Genomic DNA, 22,274 nt, shown 5'->3' on the forward strand with positions numbered 1-22,274 from the left:
ATTCTCTTTTCATTTGATTCAAAAGGGACAAGCATACTAGTAAGCAAAGTAAGGATGCAGTAATGACATTCAGACTAGAAAACACAGCCTTAATCAATAAAAAGTTTAGAAGACAGAATTGACATGCTTATTCACAAGGAGAAAGCACACATACATACAAAGAACATAGAAGACAATCATGCAAATTAAAGTGCTGGAAATAAGTAAGAGGAGAAAGGAACTTTACCACCTTGTATTTTATCTTCATTGTTGTTGCCCTTTTCCTCCTATTCTCCCCCTTCCCACACCAGACATAGAATGATTGCTTATACTCAAGAAATAATTAAAACAGTGGTGACGGGGTTTATGATGGATCATGAATGTCTTAAAATAAAGTGTGAGTATGCATGTGTTTCAGCAAGCAAGATTAAGGATACAATAAAGACACAAGAGATACAAACAGAGACATTTTTGATTGCATTAATAAGTGGTGTTGGCAGGGTACTTTGCATGAAAGTTAAGTGGCAACACCAAACTTAGTGTGCCACTGTCAATCTAGACTGTTGCAAGTACCCGGTGAAGTTTGAAATTCAAATTGTTGCATGGCAACACCAAACTTAGAGTGCAATCATATGCCAAATTATTGAAAGTAAACTAAGCAAAGCAAGGAAATGTTACCTACGGTTGGGTTACCTCCCAACAAGCGCTCTTTTACTGTCATTAGCTTGACATGTTGTTCATGACTTTCTTCCTCTTCTTCCAGTTTGTTAAGAGGAATGACCTCAAGAGGAAAGAGGAGCCAGTTAATGCCCCTTGTTTTGAGTGCCTCTCTCCAGCAAGCTTTTTTTTGTTGTTAGCTTGTGTAAACTTGCTTGTTGGGGTATGGTTGGGATGGCTTTTGGTTGACCTTTTCTTCTTCATGGATATTGTCCTTCTTTTCTTGGTCACCATCCTTTTGTTAGTGTTCATGTTGATTGCCTTTACCACCTTGATTTTAGGATTTGGGTATTGTATGATGGTTGGAGCATCCTCTTCATCAAGAACTTCTTGAATTGGTGGTTCAATGAACTCACCCTCTATGCAACTCTCTGTTTCCTTGGAGTGTGGACTCCCTTGATTAACTTCCTCCCTTTCTTCTACATGATGTTGCATTGAGTCTTTTGGGAGTGAGTTTGCATGTTCCTTTGTCACCACTAGTAACCTCTGTGGGTATGGAGCCTTAGGCTTATATACTCTTATAACCTCCTCCTTCTTCATAGAAATCTCACTTGGTATGGGTGCCTCTTTTTCTTGTTCTTCTGATTCCTCCCTTGGGTTTGCCATGGTATCACTGAGAGAATTGTGGGTAGTGATTTGCTTTGATAGATATCCAACTTGTGCCTCAAGATTCTTAATGGCAACCCACCGGTTCTGCATAATGGTTTTTACTTCCTCTTGGAAAGTCCTTGTGTCCTTAGATTCTTCCAAGAGCATTGCTAGTAGGTTCTCTATCCTTGATAGCTTATCCTCGAGGGGAGGGTGTGCAGCTGGGGTGAAATTTGGAGGTTGAGGGTGGCTACTTTGTGAATGGAATTGGTTGTTTTGTGGTTTTATGTTCTGAGAGTGGTATGACTTTTGTGGGTAATGGATTGAGTTTTGTGGATGGTGAAATGAATTGTATGGATTTGGGATAGACTTTTGTGCTGAGGCATACTCAAATGATGAAGAATTTAGGCATGTAAAACTTGGAGGTGAGATTGTATAATTGAGAGGTGATGGCTCTTGATGACTAGTGTATGAATGAGTGAAATCTCCTTGATTTTGATCTTCCCAGCCACAACTTGAGTAGTGATCAATTTCACCAAAACATGGACCATTTTGTGGCTCTGGAAAGTACCCCATTTCATGTTCTTGATACTCCCACCCACCATGAGCATAGTAAAGTGAATCATTCTGTGGTGGTGGAGAGTTTCCCATGAAATTTGATTGACTAAAATATGATGGATGCTCCTTTCTTTCCTGCAGAAAGCTCTGTCTCAAACAATAATTACCAAAAGAAATTGGAATCTCCATTGTCACAGATGAGGAAATTTCCAGTGAGGCAATATCACAAACAGTTAGTTAGCAAAAGAAAATAAAGAAGCAAAAGAAAATAAAGACAAAAGAAAATTGTCTAATCTAGTAAATCAATCAACCGGTAGTTTGTTAATCACAATTAATCCCCGGCAACGGCGCCATAAACTTGATAGCACGGAAAACTTGTCTCTCAACAAATTTTCCTTCGGCAAGTGTACCGAATTGTCGTCAAGTAAAACTCACAATAGAGTGAGGTCGAATCCCACAGAGATTAACGGATTAAGCAATCAATGGTTAATTGATTATCCTAGTTAGACGGTTCAGATTTGAATGATGAGCAGCAAGAATTGTAAATTGACAGAAAAGTTAAGAAAGCAATAAAGTGCAGAGAAATAAAATGGCAATAAAAGTAAATGTAAGAACTAAAAATAAAATGAACATTGGGATCAAGAGATATTGCAATCCTCTGGATCAAGTTCATTCTCATCTCTTCCTCAATCAATGCATTCATTGATGTCCTTGGCAATCTTAATTGATCGAATTACAATTTCTTGGAATTCAATCTCTCAAATCTTGATCAATAACCAATTCATTGGTCAATTGCTCATGAGAAGAGATGAAGTATGGTCACTGATTATACCACATGCATTTCCCAAATCAAGTGTTGTAAGGATTATAATCACATATCCATCCACACCCAATTTGGTCCAGCATGAGAAAGCATTTCTAGCATGATCTCTTCATTCCTCTTTCAAGGTTCATAAGAGATCCAAGTATGAATAGTTTCTTTTCCAAGATAACTACCCAATTGGATGAAGATCGAAAGCTCTCTAGTAAAATCAAGAGGAAAGAAAGAAGAAGAAGAATAAGAACTACACTTAATCCATTGAATCACAATAGAGCTCTCTAACCCAATGTAAAGAGTTAGTTGATCATTGCTCTACAAAAATAGAAAAGAAAGAAAGTGCAAAAAAGTAAAGATGAAGATAAAAACTGAAAATAAAACTTTAAAATTCATAAATGAAAAGTACAAAGAAAGAAAAGGAAAAGTGTGTGAGGAGAGGGAGTCCGAAGACCCCTCTTCAATCTCCTAATTCCCCAATTTCTAGCCTTCTGATTTGTAAAAACTAAGGCCTTTATATAGGCTCTCCTAAATTACAAAATGAAATTAAAAACAAATTACAATAAAATGAAAATTCCTATTCTAGATTCTTCTTGTGGCCTTGATTGGTTGACACTTGTGGGCTTGCTTGCTTGAGCTTTGAAGTGGACTTGAGAGAGAAGTGAGTCAAGTTGAGGTCCAGGTGCTAAAGTTAGTGCTAAAGTTAGCCACACTAACGCTACAAGTGTGGCGTTAGTGCTAAAGTTATTGTGGCTAACGTTGCACTTGCTGCCCAGTTGGTGTTTTTGGGGCTTAAAAAATTCCTCTTGTTTGAGCTCCAATTTCATGCCCACTATAGAGTATTATATATCGTTGGAAACGTCTAAATGTCAGCTTTCTAACGCAATTGGAATCACCTCAATTGGACCTCCGTAGCTCAAGTTATGCGCCTTTGAAGTGGACATGGTCGCTGACATAGTTGCTAGCGTTAATGGAAAACTTGAGTGCCAATAACGCTATCGATCAGGGCTTCATTATTGCCAGTTTCTGAAGCTCAAACTTAGTGTCCACCCCATACTATTATATATTGTTGGAAAGCCCTTGGTGGCTACTTTCCAATGCCTTTGGAAGCGCATCATTTGGAGCTCTACAACTCGAGTTATACTTCTTGGAAGGTGAAGAGGTCAGTTGGCCTTAATACAGGTTGATACCATGTTCATCATTGCACTTTCGGGGCAGGTTTTCTCCCTCAAATCTAGTGTCAACCATGTAGTGCCATATATTCTTGGAAAACTCTGGAATCCTACTTTCCAATGCCACTGGAATCACCTCATTTGTAGTTTTGTGGCTCAAGTTATGCGTGTTTGAAGAAGGCATGGTCAGGCTGCCAGGTGGGACTTTTGCCTGCGTTAACTTCTACGTTAACTAAGTTAACGTGGGAGTTAACGTGGCTCATTGTGGCTTGTGTTGGCTCCTTTCAACGTTAGTGACAATGTTTGGTATCACTAACGTTGTCGACAACCTTTCTTCTTCACGCTAACTTCCACGTTAACTAGGTTAACGTGGGAGTTAATGTGACTTCTTGGGGATAGTGTGTGTTCATCTCAACGTTAGTGACAATGTTTGGTGTCACTAACGTTGTCGACCACCTAGTTTCTTCACGTTAGCTTCCAAGTTAACTAGGTTAACGTGGGAGTTAACGTGGCTTCTTGTGACTTGGCCAACGTTAGTGAGAAAGTTGAATGACACTAACGTTGGCGTCCCCCTTTTCTTATTAACGTTAGAGGCCACGTTAACTAAGTTAACGTGGCAACTAACGTGGCCACTTATGAGGTTGGTCCAACGTTAGTGATAATGTTAAGTGTCACTAACGTTGGCTCCATTTCCTTTCTTCAAAGTTAATGCCACTAACTTTTCTCACTAACGTTAGGACTTTCCTTCCTTCCACGTTAGTGCCCACGTTAGTGTAACTAACGTAGCCACTAACGTGGCTTCTTCTCTTCTTCTTTTGGCCTGAAATCAATCAAACAAAGTGCATCAAAGTCTTGCTCTTAATCATGGGATCATGCATCATCCAATTTATCATATAATTCATGCAAAATTCTCATGAAATCATGTAAAGTGCACAATGTATGCTTGAATCAAGATGTAAGTGAATATCTACCCAAAACTAGCTTATTTCCTAAGAAAATGCATGAAACTACCTTAAAAACAGTAAAGAAAAGGTCAGTGAAACTGGCCAAAATGCCCTGGCATCAGTTTCTTATCTTTTTCAAAACTACCTAACTAACTCTCTCTCTCTCTAATTTTCGAAAATATCTCCCTCTTTTTTTAAAATTTCTTTTTAATTAACTAATTATCTTAATTTTTGATTTTAATTTTCGAAAATTACTAACCTTTTTCAAAAACTATTTTTGAAAATCACTAACTCTTTTTCAAAAATAATTTTCGAAAATTCTCTCCCTCTCTCATTTCCTTCTATTTATTTATTTATCTACTAACACTTCTCTTCATCCCACATCTCTGATCTCCTCACCCTTGTGTTTCTTTCCTTACATTCCATTCTTCTCTTCTTCTTTTCTTCTACTCACACAGGGACCTCTATACTATGGTAAAAAGGATCCCTATTATTATTATTTTTCTGTTCCCTCTTTTTCATATGAGCAGGAGCAAAGACAAGAATATTCTTGTTGAAGCAGAGCCAGAACCTGAAAGGACTCTGAAGAGGAAACTAAGAGAAGCTAAATTACAACAATCCAGCAAGCACCTTTCAGAAATTTTCGAACAAGAAGAGGAGATGGCAGCCAAAAATAATAATAATGCAAGGAGGATGCTTGGTGACTTTACTGCACCTAATTCCAATTTACATGGAAGAAGCATCTCCATTCCTGCCATTGGAGAAAACAATTTTGAGCTGAAACCTCAATTAGTTTCTCTGATGCAGCAGAACTGCAAGTTTCATGGACTTCCATCTGAAGATCCTTTTCAGTTCTTAACTGAATTCTTGCAGATATGTGATACTGTTAAGACTAATGGAGTAGATCTTGAAGTCTACAGGCTCATGCTTTTCCCTTTTTCTGTAAGAGACAGAGCTAGAGTATGGTTGGACTCTCAACCTAAGGATACCCTGAACTCTTGGGATAAGCTGGTCAAGGCTTTCTTAGCCAAGTTCTTTCCTCCTCAAAAGCTGAGTAAGCTTAGAGTGGATGTTCAAACCTTCAGACAAAAAGAAGGTGAATCCCTCTATGAAGCTTGGGAGAGATACAAAGGACTGACCAAAAAGTGTCCTTCTGACATCCTTTCAGAATGGACCATCCTGGATATATTCTATGATGGTCTATCTGAATTGGCTAAAATGTCATTGGATACTTCTGCAGGTGGATCCATTCACTTAAAGAAAACGCCTGCAGAAGCTCAAGAACTCATTGACATGGTTGCTAATAACCAGTTCATGTACACTTCTGAGAGGAATCCTGTGAGTAATGGGACGCCTATGAAGAAGGGAGTTCTTGAAATTGATACTCTGAATGCCATACTGCCTCAGAATAAAATATTGACTCAGTAAGTCAATATGATTTCTCAGAGTCTGAATGTAATGCAAGCTGTATCCAACAGTACTCAAGAGGCATCTTCTGAAGAAGAAGCTTATGATCCTAAAAACCCTGCAATAGCAAAGGTGAATTACATGGGTGAACCTTATGGAAACACCTATAACCCCTCATGGAGAAATCACCCAAATCTCTCATGGAAGGATCAACAAAAGCCTCAACAAGGCTTTAATAATAGTGGAAGAAATAGGTTTAACAATAGTAAACCTTTTCCATCATCCACTCAGCAACAGACAGAGAATTCTGAACAAAATACCTCTAATTTAGCAAACTTAGTCTCTGATCTATCTAAGGCCACTGTAAGTTTCATGAATGAAACAAGGTCCTCCATTAGAAATTTGGAGGCACAAGTGGGCCAGCTGAGTAAAAGGATCATAAAAATCCCTCCTAGTACTCTCCCAAGCAATACAGAAGAAAATCCAAAAGGAGAGTGCAAGGCCATTGAATTAATTACCATGGCCGAACCTGTAAGGGAGGGAGAGGACGTAAATCCCAGTGAGGAAGACCTCCTGGGACGTCCAGTGATCAATAAGGAGTTTCCCTTTGAGGAACCAAAGGAATCTGAAACTCATCTAGAGACCATAGAGATTTCATTGAACTTCCATATGCCCTTCATGAGCTCTGACGAGTATTCATCTTCTGAAGAGAATGAGGATGTTAATGAAAAGCAAGTTACCAAGTACCTTGGTGCAATCATGAAGCTGAATGCCAAATTATTTGGTATTGAGACTTGGGAAGATGAACCTCCCTTGTTCACTAATGAACTGAGTGATCTGGATCAACTGACATTGCCTCAGAAGAAACAGGATCCTGAAAAGTTCATAATACCTTGTACCATAGGCACCATGATATTTGAAAAAGCTCTGTGTGACCTTGGTTCAGGGATAAACCTCATGCCCCTCTCTGTAATAGAGAAACTAGGAATCTTTGGGGTGCAAGCTACTAAAATCTCATTAGAGATGGCAGACAATTCAAGAAAACAGGCTTATGAACAAGTAGAGAACGTGTTAGTAAAGGTTGAAGGCCTTTACATCCCTGCTGATTTCATAGTCCTAGATACTGGGAAGGATGAAGATGAATTCATCATCCTTGGAAGACCCTTCCTAGCCACAGCAAGAGCTGTAATTGATGTTGACAGAGGTGAACTAGTCCTTCAATTGAATGAGGACTCCCTTGAGTTTAAAACTCAAGGACATCCTTCTGTAAACATGGAAAGGAAGCATGAAAAGCTTCTCTCAAAATAGAGTCAACCAGAGCCTCCACAGTCAAACTCTAAGTTTGGTGTTGTACTTCCATATCCAAACTCTACGTTTGGTGTTGGGAAGTCTCAACAATGCTCTGAACATCTGTGAGGCTCCATGAGAGCTCACTATCAAGCTATTGACATTAAAGAAGCGCTTGTTGGGAGGCAACCCAATTTTTATTTAATTATATTTTTATTAGTTATATGTCTTTGTAGGTACATGATCATGTGGAGTCACAAAATAAATAAAAAAATTGAAAACGGAATCAAAAACAGCAGAAGAAAAATCACACCCTGGAGGAAGACCTTACTGGCGTTTAAACGCCAGTAAGAAGCATCTGGCTGGTGTTCAACGCCAGAACAGAGCATGGTTCTGGCGCTAAACGCCCAAAATGGGCAGCATCTGGGCGTTTGAACGCCAGAATTGCACCCTGGAGAAGAGCTGGCGCTGAACGCCCAGAACAAGCATGGTTCTGGCGTTCAACGCCAGAAATGGGTAACAAATGGGCATTCAACGCCCAGAACAAGCACCAATCTGGCACTGAATGCCCAGAGTTGTGTGCAAGGGCATTTTGCATGCCTAATTTGGTGCAAGGTTGTAAATCCTTGAATACCTCAGGATCTGTGGACCCCACAGGATCACCTCAAGATCTGTAGACCCCACAGGATTCCCACCTACCTCCACTCACTTCTTCTCACCCCTCTTTTACACCATCCCATAAACACTCTTCCCCAAAACTCTTCACCAATTAGCTCAATCTCTCTTCCCTATCACTACTTTACCACTCACATCCATACACCCCACCTACCTTAAAAATTCAAAGTCTCTTTCCCACCCAATCCCACCCATATGACCGAATACACACATCTCTCCATCTCCTCCATATCTTCTTCTTCTTCATGTATTCTTTCTTCTCTTGCTCGAGGGCGAGCAATATTCTAAGTTTGTTGTGGTAAAAGCATAAGCTTTTTGTTTTTCCATTACCATTAATGGCACCTAAGGCTAGAGAAACCTCAAGAAGAGGAAAGGGAAGACAATTGCTTCCACCTCTGAGCCATGGGAGATGAAAAGATTCATCTCACAAGCCCATCACTAAGAAAAGGATGGAGCAAACAAGAGTGCACATTCATGGATCTCAACAGTCACATGAAGAAGCTCATCATCAAGAAACCCCTGAGATACCTCACGGGATGCACTTTCCTCCACAGAATTTTTGGGAGCAAATCAACACCTCCCTAGGAGAATTTAGTTCCAACACGGGACAACTAAGGGTGGAACATCAAGAGCACTCCATCATCCTTCATGAAATAAGAGAAGATCAAAAAGCAATGAGGGAGGAGCAACAAAGACAAGAAGAGACATAGAAGAGCTCAAGAACATCATTGGTTCCTCAAGAAGGAAATGCCACCATCACTAAGGTGGATTCATTCCTTGTTCTTACATTCTCTGTGCAACTATGTTTGTGTCTTTATTACATGATCATTAGTATTTAGCAACTATGTCTTAAAGTTATGAATGTCCTATGAATTCATCACCTCTCTTAAATGAAAATTGTTTTAATTCAAAAGAACAAGAAGTACATGAGTTTCGAATTTATCCTTGAACTTAGTTTAATTATATTGATGTGGTGACAATGCTTCTTGTTTTCTGAATGAATGCTTGAACAGTGCATATGTGTTTTGAAGTTATTGTTTAAGAATGTTAAATATGTTGGCTCTTGAAAGAATGATGACAAGGAGACATGTTATTTGATAATCTGAAAAATCATAAAAATGATTCTTGAAGCAAGAAAAAGTAGCAAAGAACAAAGCTTGCAGAAAAAAATAGCGAGAAAAAAAATAGTAAAAAAAAAGAGAAAAAGCAAGCAGAAAAAGCCAAAAGCTCTTAAAACCAAGAGGCAAGAGCAAAAAGCCAATAACCCTTAAAACCAAAAGGCAAGGGTAAATAAAAAGGATCCCAAGGCTTTGAGCATCAGTGGATAGGAGGGCCTAAAGGAATAAAATCCTGGCCTAAGCGGCTAAACCAAGCTGTCCCTAACCATGTGCTTGTGGCGTGAAGGTGTCAAGTGAAAACTTGAGACTGAGCGGTTAAAGTCAAGGTCCAAAGCAAAAGAAGAGTGTGCTTAAGAACTCTGGACACCTCTAATTGGGGACTTTAGCAAAGCTGAGTCACAATCTAAAAAGGTTCACCCAATTATGTGTCTGTGGCATTTATGTATCCGGTGGTAATACTGGAAAACAAAGTGCTTAGGGTCACGGCCAAGACTCATAAAATAGCTGTGTTCAAAAATCATCATACTGAACTAGGAGAATCAATAACACTATCTAAACTCTGAGTTTCTATAGATTCCAATCATTCTGAACTTCAATGAATAAAGCGAGATGCCAAAACTATTCAAGAGGCAAAAAGCTACAAGTCCCGCTCATCTGATTGGAGCTATGTTTCATTGATAGTTTGGAATTTATAGTATATTCTCTTCTTTTTATCCTATTTGATTTTCAGTTGCTTGGGGACAAGCAACAATTTAAGTTTGGTGTTGTGATGAGCGGATAATTTATACGCTTTTTGGCATTGTTTTTAGTATGTTTTTAGTAGAATCTAGTTACTTTTAGGGATGTTTTCATTAGTTTTTATGTTAAATTCACATTTCTGGACTTTACTATGAGTTTGTGTGTTTTTCTGTGATTTCAGATATTTTATGACTGAAATTGAGGGACTTGAGCAAAAATCAGATTCAGAGGTTGAAGAAGGACTGCTGATGCTGTTGGATTCTGACCTCCCTGCACTCAAAGTGGATTTTCTGGAGCTACAGAACTCAAAATGGCGCGCTTCCAATTGCGTTGGAAAGTAGACATCCAGGGCTTTCCAGAAATATATAATAGTCTATACTTTGGCCAAGTTTAGACGACGTAAAAGGGCGTTGAACGCCAGTTCTATGCTGCTATCTGGAGTTAAACGCCAGAAACATGTCACAAACCAGAGTTGAACGCCAGAAATACGTTACAACCTGGAATTCAACTCCAGAAAGAGCCTCTGTACGTGTAACATTCAAGCTCAGCCCAAGCACACACCAAATGGGTCCCGGAAGTGGATTTATGCATCAATTACTTATTTCTGTAAACCCTAGTAGCTAGTTTATTATAAATAGAACATTTTACTATTGTATTTGACATCTTGAGACGTCTGGTTCTTAGATCATGGGGGCTGGCCATTCGGCCATGCCTGAACCTTTCGCTTGTGTATTTTCAAACGGTAGAGTTTCTGCACTCCATAGATTAAGGTGTGGAGCTCTGCTGTTCCTCAAAGATTAATGCAAAGTACTACTGTTTTTCTATTCAATTCAACTTATTCCGCTTCTAAGATATTTATTCGCACTTCAACCTGAATGTGATGAACGTGACAATCATCATCATTCCCTATGAACGCGTTCCTCAAAGATTATACAAAGTACTACCTTAGATTGAATGAGTATCTGTTGGATCTTTTAATCAGAATCTTCGTGGTATAAGCTAGATTGATGGCGGCATTCATGAGAGTCCGGAAAGTCTAAACCTTGTCTGTGGTATTCCGAGTAGGACTCTGGGATTGAATGACTGTGACGAACTTCAAACTCGCGAGTGCTGGGCGTAGTGATAGACGCAAAAGGAGGGTGAATCCTATTCTAGTATGATCGAGAACCTCAGATGATTAGCCGTGCTGTGACAGAGCATTTGGACCATTTTCACAAGAGGATAGGATGCAGCCATTGACAAGGGTGATGCCTCCAGACGATTAGCCATGCAGTGACAGCGCATCGGACTATTTTTCAGAGAGGATAAAAAGTAGCCATTGACAACGGTGATGTCCTTACATAAAGCCAGCCATGGAAAGGAGTAAGACTGATTGGATAAAGACAGCGGGAAAGCAGAGATTCAAAGGAACGAAAGCATCTCTATACGCTTATTTGAAATTCTCACCAATGAATTACATAAGTGTTTCTATCCTTATTTTCTTTCTATTTATTATTTATGTTCGAAAACTCCATAACTGTTTTATATCCGCCTGACTGAGATTTACAAGGTGACCATAGCTTGCTTCATACCAACAATCTCCGTGGGATCGACCCTTACTCAAGTAAGGTTTATTACTTGGACGACCCAGTGCACTTGCTGGTTAGTTGTATCGAAGTTGTGAATGAAAAACAATTTATTAAAACGTGCGTACAGAGTTTTTGATGCCGTTGCCTGAGATCACAATTTCGTGCACCGCTCTCACAACCCCCAATCCCCTTATAGCAAATAATAGCCACTTAATTGCAACTCCTAGGGAAGAAGTCCCGGGAGCTAAATACTCTTGCTTTATATTTGGTTTGAATTTATTATTTGATCTTGAGAATTCCTCGTTGGTTTGGACTATACTACCAATGAATTGATGCTTGTCTTTGATTGATTCCAAACTATGCAAGAATTCTCATTGTCAAATTTGACGCCGTTGCTGGGGAGTTGTAATGGTGCTTGTTATTGGCAATTGTAAATATGTCAATATGTAAATAGATTATTTTTGGTTGAGTGTACATATGTTGCTTGCTTGTTTTTGTTATTGTAAATATGTTATGTAAATAGTTGTTTTTAATTGATTGCTTGTTTTTGCTAAGTCTTAGGAGTTTATTTTATTTGTTCTTATTACCTTTGGTTTTTATTTCCTTTTTGTCCTATGAATTCTCACCCATTACATTGTGAGTTTTGTGCTATTGTGCTATAGAAATTGGGAATTTCAATTGCTTGTTACCTACATTGAATGAAAAGAATTGACAATAAGATATGGGTGCACAAGCTTTGGGAGCCTCAAAAGCCTTGGAGAATACAAGCTTGGGTGGTATTTCAAGGAGGTTTGATGAGAGCTCTCCATAAGTCCAACTTAAGGACAATAAACCAAAGTGCTAGGTGGAAGACACCCCACCATGGTAACATTGTTCTTACCCATTTTCTTGTAGATAATTTTTGTTTATTGCATTTTTGCTTATTTTGGTTTGCTTAGGATTAGTTTAATTTTGAGTTTAGTAGGTAAATTTGCATGTGGGTCATGAAATTTTGGATATTAGAATGTTTTTGGGGTTGAGCTTTCATTGAACTAAGGCTTGGTACCTTAGAATTTTGAAGAAAACTTTTGTGAAACAGGGCATCTGTACGTGCGCACGATGCTGTGCGTGCGCATAAAACTGCATTTTTTGCCACCTGTGCGGCCACACAAGCTTGTGCGTCTGCACACTCCTTGACATGCCCTCTGGTCACAGCGCCAGCACAGCCCGTGCGTGCGCGCTACCCTGTTTTTCTTTACCTGTGCGTGCGCACCAAGATGTGCGTCCGCACGTGTCTCCCTTCTTGCATAATCTTTTCGGGCGCATAGACGTGTACGTCCGCACACAATTGATAGCCCCTCTGGTGGGAGCGAAGGAACAACTTGTGCGCATGAACCCCTTCTATTTTTGATTCTGTGCGTGCGCACGGACCTGTGTGTGCATGCACACATGACCCTGCCCTACATGTTTAAAAAAAAATAAAAAATTCTTCTGTGCGTGCACACACCCTTGTGCGCACGCACACTTCTTACTCCCTCTTCTGCGAGGATTGCTCGCATAGAGTGTGCGAGTGCACACCTTCCTTTTTCCTCATAGTGTGCGTATGCACACGTGTCTGTGCGTATGCATGACCCTGTTTTCTCACTTTTATGCTTCTTTTTTCCTCTTCATTCTCTCTACTTCTTTCCTTCTTTTCTCTTCCTCTATCTTCTCCCCCTTTCACCCTATTTTATGCTTTTTCATGTCTATTTTGTTTGCATTTCGTTTTCATTTTAGTAATTTCATTAGTTTTGCTTTACTTACTTGTTAAGTGAATAAATTGCAAGTGTTGCTTAATTTTGATAGGGTTGCTTCTTGCTTGAAACTTACACCAATGCCCTTATACTTTGCCTTAACTTACCAAGTACCTAGTGGGTTTGGCTACTCATATTTTGATTGTACCACTAGGATAAATTATATAAGTGCATTGAATCAAGTGATTTGAGTTGAAATTCATCACATGCCCGGTACTTGTTCCTTGTTAATGCTTTGCATTTGTTTGAGTGACTTGACTTGATTTTTTATCAAGCTTATCACTTTTTGTAACAAGTACCTTTCCATGTGACTTTTTCATTATGTTTCATGATGAATAAGGAGTTTCCGTTTATTATGGGATTGGTTGTTGTTTATTGTGCTATTTTATATCAATCTTGCACTTTCACCTGCACAAATTCAATAACCAATATCAAATAATCAATTTACTTTTGTGGTTATTGATGGGACACTCGAGAGGATGCTATGTCGGTAAAGATTTTCTCAATAAAGTTGCGTTGCAAGTATAGCTCTACGGTTAACAAGCCTCGAGGATCAAATTTAGAGAGGAATTTGGTTGTCACAAGTTCAACCCCAATAAAAATATCCGAAGTATTCAAACCTCGGGTCATCTCACAAGGAATGGGCAAACATGTGCTTCAATATTGGTTAGAATTCCGGGGTTGCAAGTCATGAGCAAGAAAATAAAATGGGAATGTTAACAAGAAAGTAATCTTAAATGCAAGAAATTAATTCACATAACTAAGCAAGACATGAGCAATTCCAAACTAACAAGTAACATTCAATATGATTCAATTCTAACTAAACAAGTAACTATAACTAAGTCAAGTAATTAAGAATTTTGAGTTTTCAAATATGAATGATAAAATCAACTCTTGGCTAAGCATGGGAATTGGGGTCACCATCCTAGTCTAATAACCGTATATTGATAATTATGAGGAACCAAACTCATTAAGTCTACTTTTATACTTGAAGTACGTCAAATGGTTTGGTCAACATCAACCCATAAGTTCTAACCTCACTACTAATTGACTTAATAGAAGGTTAGCGTCAATGGTTATCAAATTGACCACTAAGGTCTCCCAAATCATCAAATCCATTAGACCCAATGACTCAGGTTTACCCAATTCCCTTAGCCTAGGCCAAGAGTGAAAGGAACTACTCCATAATCAAGGTAAACAATTCATCAAACACTTGGTAAGAATTAATAAAAGATATGTTCAAATTGCAATTAAATTGAAATTAACAATACCCACTAATAATTATCAACATACAATCATCCAAACAACACAATTAATCATAGAAATCATCAATATAACATCAACAAGTCAAGATTCACAATATTCATGAAATGGGTATAAAATGACAATTGACAAGAATTCATAAAACTAACAAAAGATCTAAGCAAAATTATACTAAGGAATTCAAATTAAACTATCAAAACTAGTAATTAACAAGATCCAATTCACAATTCAACAAGGGAAGATCAAATTAAAACTAGATCTAGAGAGGAACAAGGGTTTCTCTCTCTAGAAGAACAAAGAACGAAAAACTAGCTAAAATTGTGTCTTAGTGTAAAATGAATGATCCCCCCTTTCCCCCTAGCATCCTTGGGTCTTTTCCATGCAGAAACAGCTTGAAATTAGGCCTCATGAGCCTCAGAAATTGCCAGGTACAATTTCCTTTAATGAGGTCACGTGCAGCTTCCCGCGCGTGCGCGCTATGCGTGCGCGCACGCCGATTACCTTTGTGATCCACACGTGTGCGCCAGGTGCGCGTGCGCATCGATAGGAATCTTCTGATCCACGCGGATGCGTCCATCTTTGCGCGCCGCTTCCAGCCATCCTCATCCACGCGTGCGCGTGGAGTGCACGTGCGCGCCAATGCTGATTTTCCCAAAAATTTAATTCTTCATGTTCCCTCCTTTTGTGCATGCTTTATTTCTCTCTTCTAGGTCATTTCTACCCTATAATTTCTGAAATTACTCAACAAATACATCACGGCATCGAATGACAATAGAAGAGGATTAAAATATGGCAATTTTAAGGCAAAACAAGCATGTTTTTCATCATGTAGCAATATTAGGAGGTGAACACAAAACCATGCATTTCTTGTGAATAAGTGTAAGAAATATTGACAAAACCCCTCAAATTCTACACAATATAAACCACAAAATTGGGGTTTATCAAATCTCTCCACACTTAAACCAAGCATGTCCTCATGCTTAGAATAAAAAGACCAAAGATTATGGTGAGAAAGGGTTTATGAAATGCAAACTACCTAAGCGAATGCATGCAACTAATGTAAAATCATCTACCTACTTGGTCAAGGGTAAATCTATCCTCCAAGAACACATGTGAACATATGGGGTGAAAATAGTACGTAGCTCATGACTCCTACCAAATTGAACATCACTAAGGGGTGCATATAACTCGCTAAATGAACGCTTGTGAAAGCCGGGTACAAAGAATTCAGCATCGAACCCTCACCAGAAGTGTATCCGCTCTATTCGCTCAAGTGTATAGGGTTCGTCACTCAATCTTCTCCTAATCATGCTTTCCAAGATTTGTCTTTCATCTAACAATCAACAATTACTTAATGCATGCTTACAAGTATCATGAGGTCTTATTCATGGGTTGTATTGGGGCTAGGGTGAAAATAAGGATGTATATGGCCAAGTGAGCTTAAAATTTGAGTCCTTGATTAACCTAGGATCCCACTAGACACATAGAACAACCTATACAACTATAATACATTACCTAGCTACCCTTGTGTTTCACTTTTTACATACTCATGCATTCTTTTCAATTCACATTCCATATGCATTGTTTTCTTCATCACCTTGTCTTGGGGTTTCTTTGTCCCCTTTTATTGCTTTTTTTTATGATCCCTTTTTTTTTGGGGCTTTATGTACAAAAGTTTCAATGCATATAGTTCAATCATTCAATACATGAGCATGTTCCCAAATCCTAGAATTTCAATTACACTACAATTATACACCTATATATCTACCCAAATTTCCCAAGTATACCCTCCCAATTGAATGACACACATGATGCACGGAAACTTGTCCTTTAACAAATCTCCTTCGGTAAGTATACCAAATTGTCGTCAAGTAAAAACTCACAATAGAGTGAGGTCGAATCCCACAGGGATTGATTGGTCAAGCAACTTTAATTGGAAGAATGCTCTAGTTGAGCTAAGCAGAAATTGGGTTGAGAATTGCAGAAAATTGAATGGCGGAAAAGTAAATTGCAGAAAATAAATGACGGAAGGTAAATTGTAGAATCTTAAATGGGGAAGGGGAGTTTAGCATGAAAGTAAATAGCAGAAAGTAAAGAGAATGAGTAAGATCAGAAATGGGGAGTTCATTGGTCTTAGGAGATGTTGCATTCTCCGGATGAAGTTCATTTTCATCTCTTCCTCAATCAATGCATTCATTGATCTCCTTGGCAATCTTAAGTGATTGAATTCCAATTCCTTGGTAATTCAATCTCTCAAATCAGATCAATAGCCAATTCCTTGGTCTAATTGCTCATGAGAAGAGATGAAGTGTGGTCACTGTTTATACCACATGTATTTCCAAATCAAAGTATTGGGAGAATTATATGTCACTATATCTGCCCAAATCCCAATTTGGTCCAACATGAGAAAGCAATTCTAGCATGATCTCTTCATTCCTCTTCTAAGGTTCAGAAGAGATCCAAGTATGAATAGTTTCTTTTCCAAGATGACTACTCAATTGGATGAAGACTGAAAGCTTTCTAGTAAAATCAAGAGAAAAGAGAGAAGAAGGATAATGAAAGCTATTATTGATCCATCAAATTACAGCAGAGCTCCCTAACCCAATGAAAGGGGTTTAGTTGTTCATAGCTCTGGGAATGAAAAGCATAGATGGAGAGTACATTCTAAAAGTTGCAGAGAAAGTAAAATATAGAGAGTAATTCTAATAATGCCAAAAGCTCCTTTCTAGTTCAAAGCTCTCCCTATTTATACTATTCTTCTGATCTTCTAGTTGGCTCTTTACGTCTTGGATATGGGCCTTTGGATCTTGAGTTGAAGCAGTTATCTTCTTCAGTGGGCTTAGCTTTACTTGCAGAGAGAAAGTGTGAAGTAGGCAGGGATTCTAGCTTAGGACGTTAGTGGCGTTAACGTTAAGTGAAAGTGTGGGTTCGAGAACATTAGTGACAATCACCTTTTTCACTAACGTTTCTCACCCAAGAATGGTCCACGTTAACTTCAACATTAGTGGCACCAACGTGACCACTAACGTTGCCTCTTGGTCCTTCGCACACGTTATTAGGACTTACTTTTTCCAATAACGTTGAGAAGCCTCCTTTCTCCCTACGTTAGAGTTCACGTTAGTGTGGCTAACGTGACCTTTAACGTAGGTTTGCCACATCTTCGAGAACGTTAGTGACACTTACCTTTGTCACTAACGTTCCAAAATGCCCCTACTTCCCACGTTAGAGTTCATGTTAACTAGGTTAACGTGGCTTCTAACGTGGTATTGCTAGCCATCTCCAACGTTAGTGACAAAGGTGAATGTCACTAACGTTGGCTCATCATCCCTTTTACTCACGTTAGCTTCCACGTTAATGTAGTTAACGTGGGAGTTAACGTGGCTCATAGTGGCTCATTCCAACGTTAGTGACAAAGGTGAGTGTCACTAACGTTGGCGATTCTTTGCTCCCTCCATGTTAGAGTCCACGTTAACTGAGTTAATGATGCGCATAAACTTGTTATGCTACGATTTAGGAAATTGCACGATCGGCAAAATTCCTTCCGGCAAGTGCACCGGTTATCGTCAAGTAAAAACTCACAATAGAGTGAGGTCGAATCCCACAAGGATTGGTTGAGTGAGCAATTCGGATTAGAAGTATGTTCTAGTTGAGCAGAATCACGATTTAGATGAGAATTGCGGAATGTAAAATTGCATGAATTAAAGAGCGAGAAGCTAAATTGCTGAAATTAAAAGGGATGGGGGTGATTGCATGAATTTAATTGCAGAATGTAAAGAGAAAGTGGTAAATCAGAAATGGGGAGTTCATTGGGTGTTAGGAGATATTGAGATCTCCGAATCAAAACAACTTTCATCCCTTCCTCAACCAATGCATTCATTGAATTTTGCTTGGCAATCTTATATGATTGGATCCCAATCCCTTGGCTCACCAATTCTCTCTAAAAACAAACAAATTCCCAATCCCTTGGTTTATATGTTCATAAGAAGAGATGATGCTCGATCACTGATTATACCACACAGTTTCATGAACCACAATTTGGTAGGATTACATGTCACAATATCCATCCAAACCGGAATCCAATTCACTGTGAGAAAGCTTCTCTAGCATGAATCCTCCATTCCTTTCCCAAGGTTCCGAAGGATTCCAATTATGGGTAGTTTCTTTTCCAAGACAACTACCCAATGGAATTAGATCGAGAAGCTTTCTAACAAAATTCAAGAGAAAAGATTGAAGAAGAAGATAAAACTATTATTGATTCATTGAATTACAATAGAGCTCCCTAACCCAATGAAAGGGGTTTAGTGAGTCATAGCTCTGAATTCAATTACAAAACTAAAAAAAAAATCCGAAGTTCTCCGTGTAAAAAAAAGTTCCTTTTCTAACTTAAATTCTATCCTATTTATACACTTTCTAAATTGAGCTTCTGTTGTGTTTCTTGGGCTTTGAGGCCTTTCCCTGATTTCCTTTTGCTTTGGGTTTATGGTCCATAATCCTGATGAGGCTGTGATCCAATTTTGTAACATTCATTGAGCAAACTTAGTGATAAACAAGTAATGACACAAGACTCAACAAATTGAAGCTCCAGACTCATCAATTCTTCAGGCCCAATCCCATAAACATGATATTCAATTGGGTTTCATACCATAATACGTTTAAGTTAATGTTTGTGCTCAAATGCTAACTTAAACTTCAATATATTTGGCCCAGAAACCCCTTTCAAAAAGTGGCGTTTAAGTTGAAGTTTAAGTTTCAGTTTAAGGTTAAACTGAAACTTAAACGTGGAAATGGAAGAAAGCAACCCAGGAGTGTGAAATGTCGAACACGTTTAAGCTTCAGTTTAAGGTTAAACTGAAGCTTAAACGTGGAAATGAAGAAAGCAACCCTGGAGGAGCAATTGGGTCGAACACGTTTAAGCTTCAGTTTAAGGTTAAACTGAAGCTTAAACGTGGAAATGAGAAAGCAACCCTGGAGGAGAGAAATAGTCGAACACGTTTAAGCTCCAGTTTAAGGTTAAACTGGAGCTTAAACGTGGAAATGCTCCTGGTGCCTTTCTTACTTCTGGCGTTTAACCTCCAGTTTAAGGTTAAACTGGAGGTTAAACGTGGAAATGCTTCCTGGTGAGAAATTGTGTCGAACACGTTTAAGCTCTAGTTTAAGGTTAAACTGGAGCTTAAACGTGGAAATGCTCCCTTGGTGAAATTCTCATTCTGGCGTTTAACTTCCAGTTTAAGGTTAAACTGGAGGTTAAACGCCAGTTCCAGCATTTCTTAGCCTTCATGATTCTGGCGTTTAAGCTCCAGTTTAGGCTTAAACTGGAACCTAAACGCCATTTCCAGCATTATATGGCTTGGTAGTTTAAGTTCCAGTTTAAGCTTAAACTGGAACTTAAACTCCACATGTGATATTCAAGCTTCCTTTATTGATTTTGTTGCTTCCTTGCCTAGCCTCTTCTTCCCTGAAATCATCCAAACAATTGCATCAAAGTCTTGCAAAATTTCATGAGAAATCTTCCATTCATAGCATTCAAGTAATATAACTAAAAACTCATGGAATTTGCATCAAAATCATACTGTTTGGATGGTTCATTGCTTTGTTATTCATTTAACCATTCTTGCTTACTTTCAGCTCAAGAAAATGCATAAAACAACTAAAACTAACAAAAAAAATGCTAGTGAAACTAGCCTAAGATGCCTTGGCATCACAACACCAAACTTAATACTTGCTTGTCCCTAAGCAAGTCCTGAGTTATTTGAGAAGAAAGTATGAAACAGAAAGCAATTACATTGGCTATATTAGCAAGCATTTGAAGTTCATCAAAAGGGTTTTATGCAGAAAGTTGCAGCATCACTTTTTCATTCTTATCAGGTAAGATTATCACTTTTTCATTGCATCCATCAAACACTGCTATGGCCTCTTGTTATTCTTATGTCCTTGGCACTTTTCTCTTCTTTGTTTTTCTTTTCTTTTTCTTAGAGCTCCTTTGTTCCTTGTTTGCTTAGTGTCATGTGTTGCACAAGCCTTTGGCATTTTCTTTTTCTTATCAGTGCACTACACATATCCACTACAGGCATTTTAGTTCACATTTCTTCTTGAGACATTGGTGCCCAGCACCTCTTTGTGTGACTAAATGTTTTGTATTTAGGTTGCTCTTGATAATGGACTTTTGGTTGATAATCCCGGGTTAGTTAACCCAAGTTACCAAGTGTTGAAACACTCCTCAGAACCTATTCATCCAAGCATATCCTTAATACATAAACACCACAGGCATTTGTCTCAGAAGTTCAAACCATTGGTGCCTAGCTTATTTTCTCAATTTTTTTGCTTTTTGGTTGCCCTTTTTCAGTGGCTTTTTCTTCTTCTTTTTCTTTCTTTTTCATGGCCAAAGACATTTATTCATCAAGATCCATAGACAGTTTTCACTTTCTACACAAAAAATGATAATTCTACACTCTATTTCCAGTGATCTGACTAAACAATCAAGCATGCATACCACCACTTTAATTCTACTTGATTTGTCACTAATTGAGCCAAGTTATTTTTGTTCAAACTTTTCTTTTATTTTTGGAAACAGAACAAGCATGGCAAGCATTTGTTTAAGAAGGTGAAGTTATATCCAAACATCTAGGCATTCACTTTATTCAAAGCAATAAACAGATAAACATACTAGAAACTTCACATTCCAGAAAGATTCAACAATTACAGTTTAAACCAGAACAAGCATGCTTTTGTTTGCCCTTTTTAAAGAATTGTCAAGGAACAACACCACCTTGTGAAATTCCTTGTTTTCTCTTTGTTTCCAGGAAACAATTTGATTTCTCCTTCTTCTCCTAGTTGTTGCTTCATGCTTTAAGATCCTTGTTTCCTTTCCTGCAAAGAGTGATGAAGTTGCTTGCTTCTCAAGCACTTGAGTGGTTAGCTCAACTATGTATGGGTAAGTGTCTGAGTCTTAAGTTGGTGTGTGAACACCAAACTTAGTCTCCTACTTACTTCTCTATTCTTTGAATCCTTGAGTTCTCCTTGGAATGAAGTTGCTGCTAAGGATTTTAAGCATTTCTGTGATTGCTTAGAATGGTTGTTCCTTTCATATAATTCAAAGGTTGTTGTGTTCAGTTGATCTTTATGGTGGAACACCAAACTTAGGGTCACACATTCCCCTTTGAATTATTGATCCACGAATTCATTGTTTGGTGTGAAACACCAAACTTAATTCTTTGCAATGCACAGAAACTACTTCACCCTTTTTATTGAAACAAATAAAAGAAACAGCAAGGGAGTATTACCTCAGGTTGGGTTGCCTCCCAACAAGCGCTTCTTTAACGTCACTAGCTTAACGGTTGCCCCTTGTTAGGGTGGATTGTAGTGCTTGATGTCCTCTCCTCTCACTATGAAAACGTCCCCATTTGATTCCTTCATGATTTCCAAATGTTCCATAGAAAGAACTTTCCTGATTGTGAACACTTGAGGGAGCTGGGAAGGAATGTTTTTGAGGCCAGGTGGGATTGGCAGATAATGACTTGATATCACTTTATCTCCCGGAGAGAAACCTTCAGTGGGAATTTTCTTGTTTCTCCACCCTCTTGGCAATTTCTTTACAATTCTTCCCTTTCTCTTGAGGATTTCTTCATTGACCCTTATGCCAGGAGGATCCTTCTGATCTGTTTCTATTGATTCTTG

The 22,274-nt window shown here is 38.6% G+C and overlaps 1 non-coding gene across 1 annotated transcript; it reads right to left on the reverse strand.

Annotated features, from left to right (window-relative positions):
• Positions 1-5,828: 5,828 nt before the first annotated feature.
• On the reverse strand, positions 5,829-5,935 carry LOC112760437 (small nucleolar RNA R71). Its single transcript, XR_003180878.1, has one exon. It is a non-coding gene; the product is annotated as a small nucleolar RNA R71 (small nucleolar RNA).
• Between the last annotated feature and the right edge of the window lie 16,339 nt (positions 5,936-22,274).

Source organism: Arachis hypogaea, chromosome 16, assembly GCF_003086295.3.
Source record: "Arachis hypogaea cultivar Tifrunner chromosome 16, arahy.Tifrunner.gnm2.J5K5, whole genome shotgun sequence".
Lineage (NCBI taxonomy): Eukaryota > Viridiplantae > Streptophyta > Magnoliopsida > Fabales > Fabaceae > Arachis > Arachis hypogaea.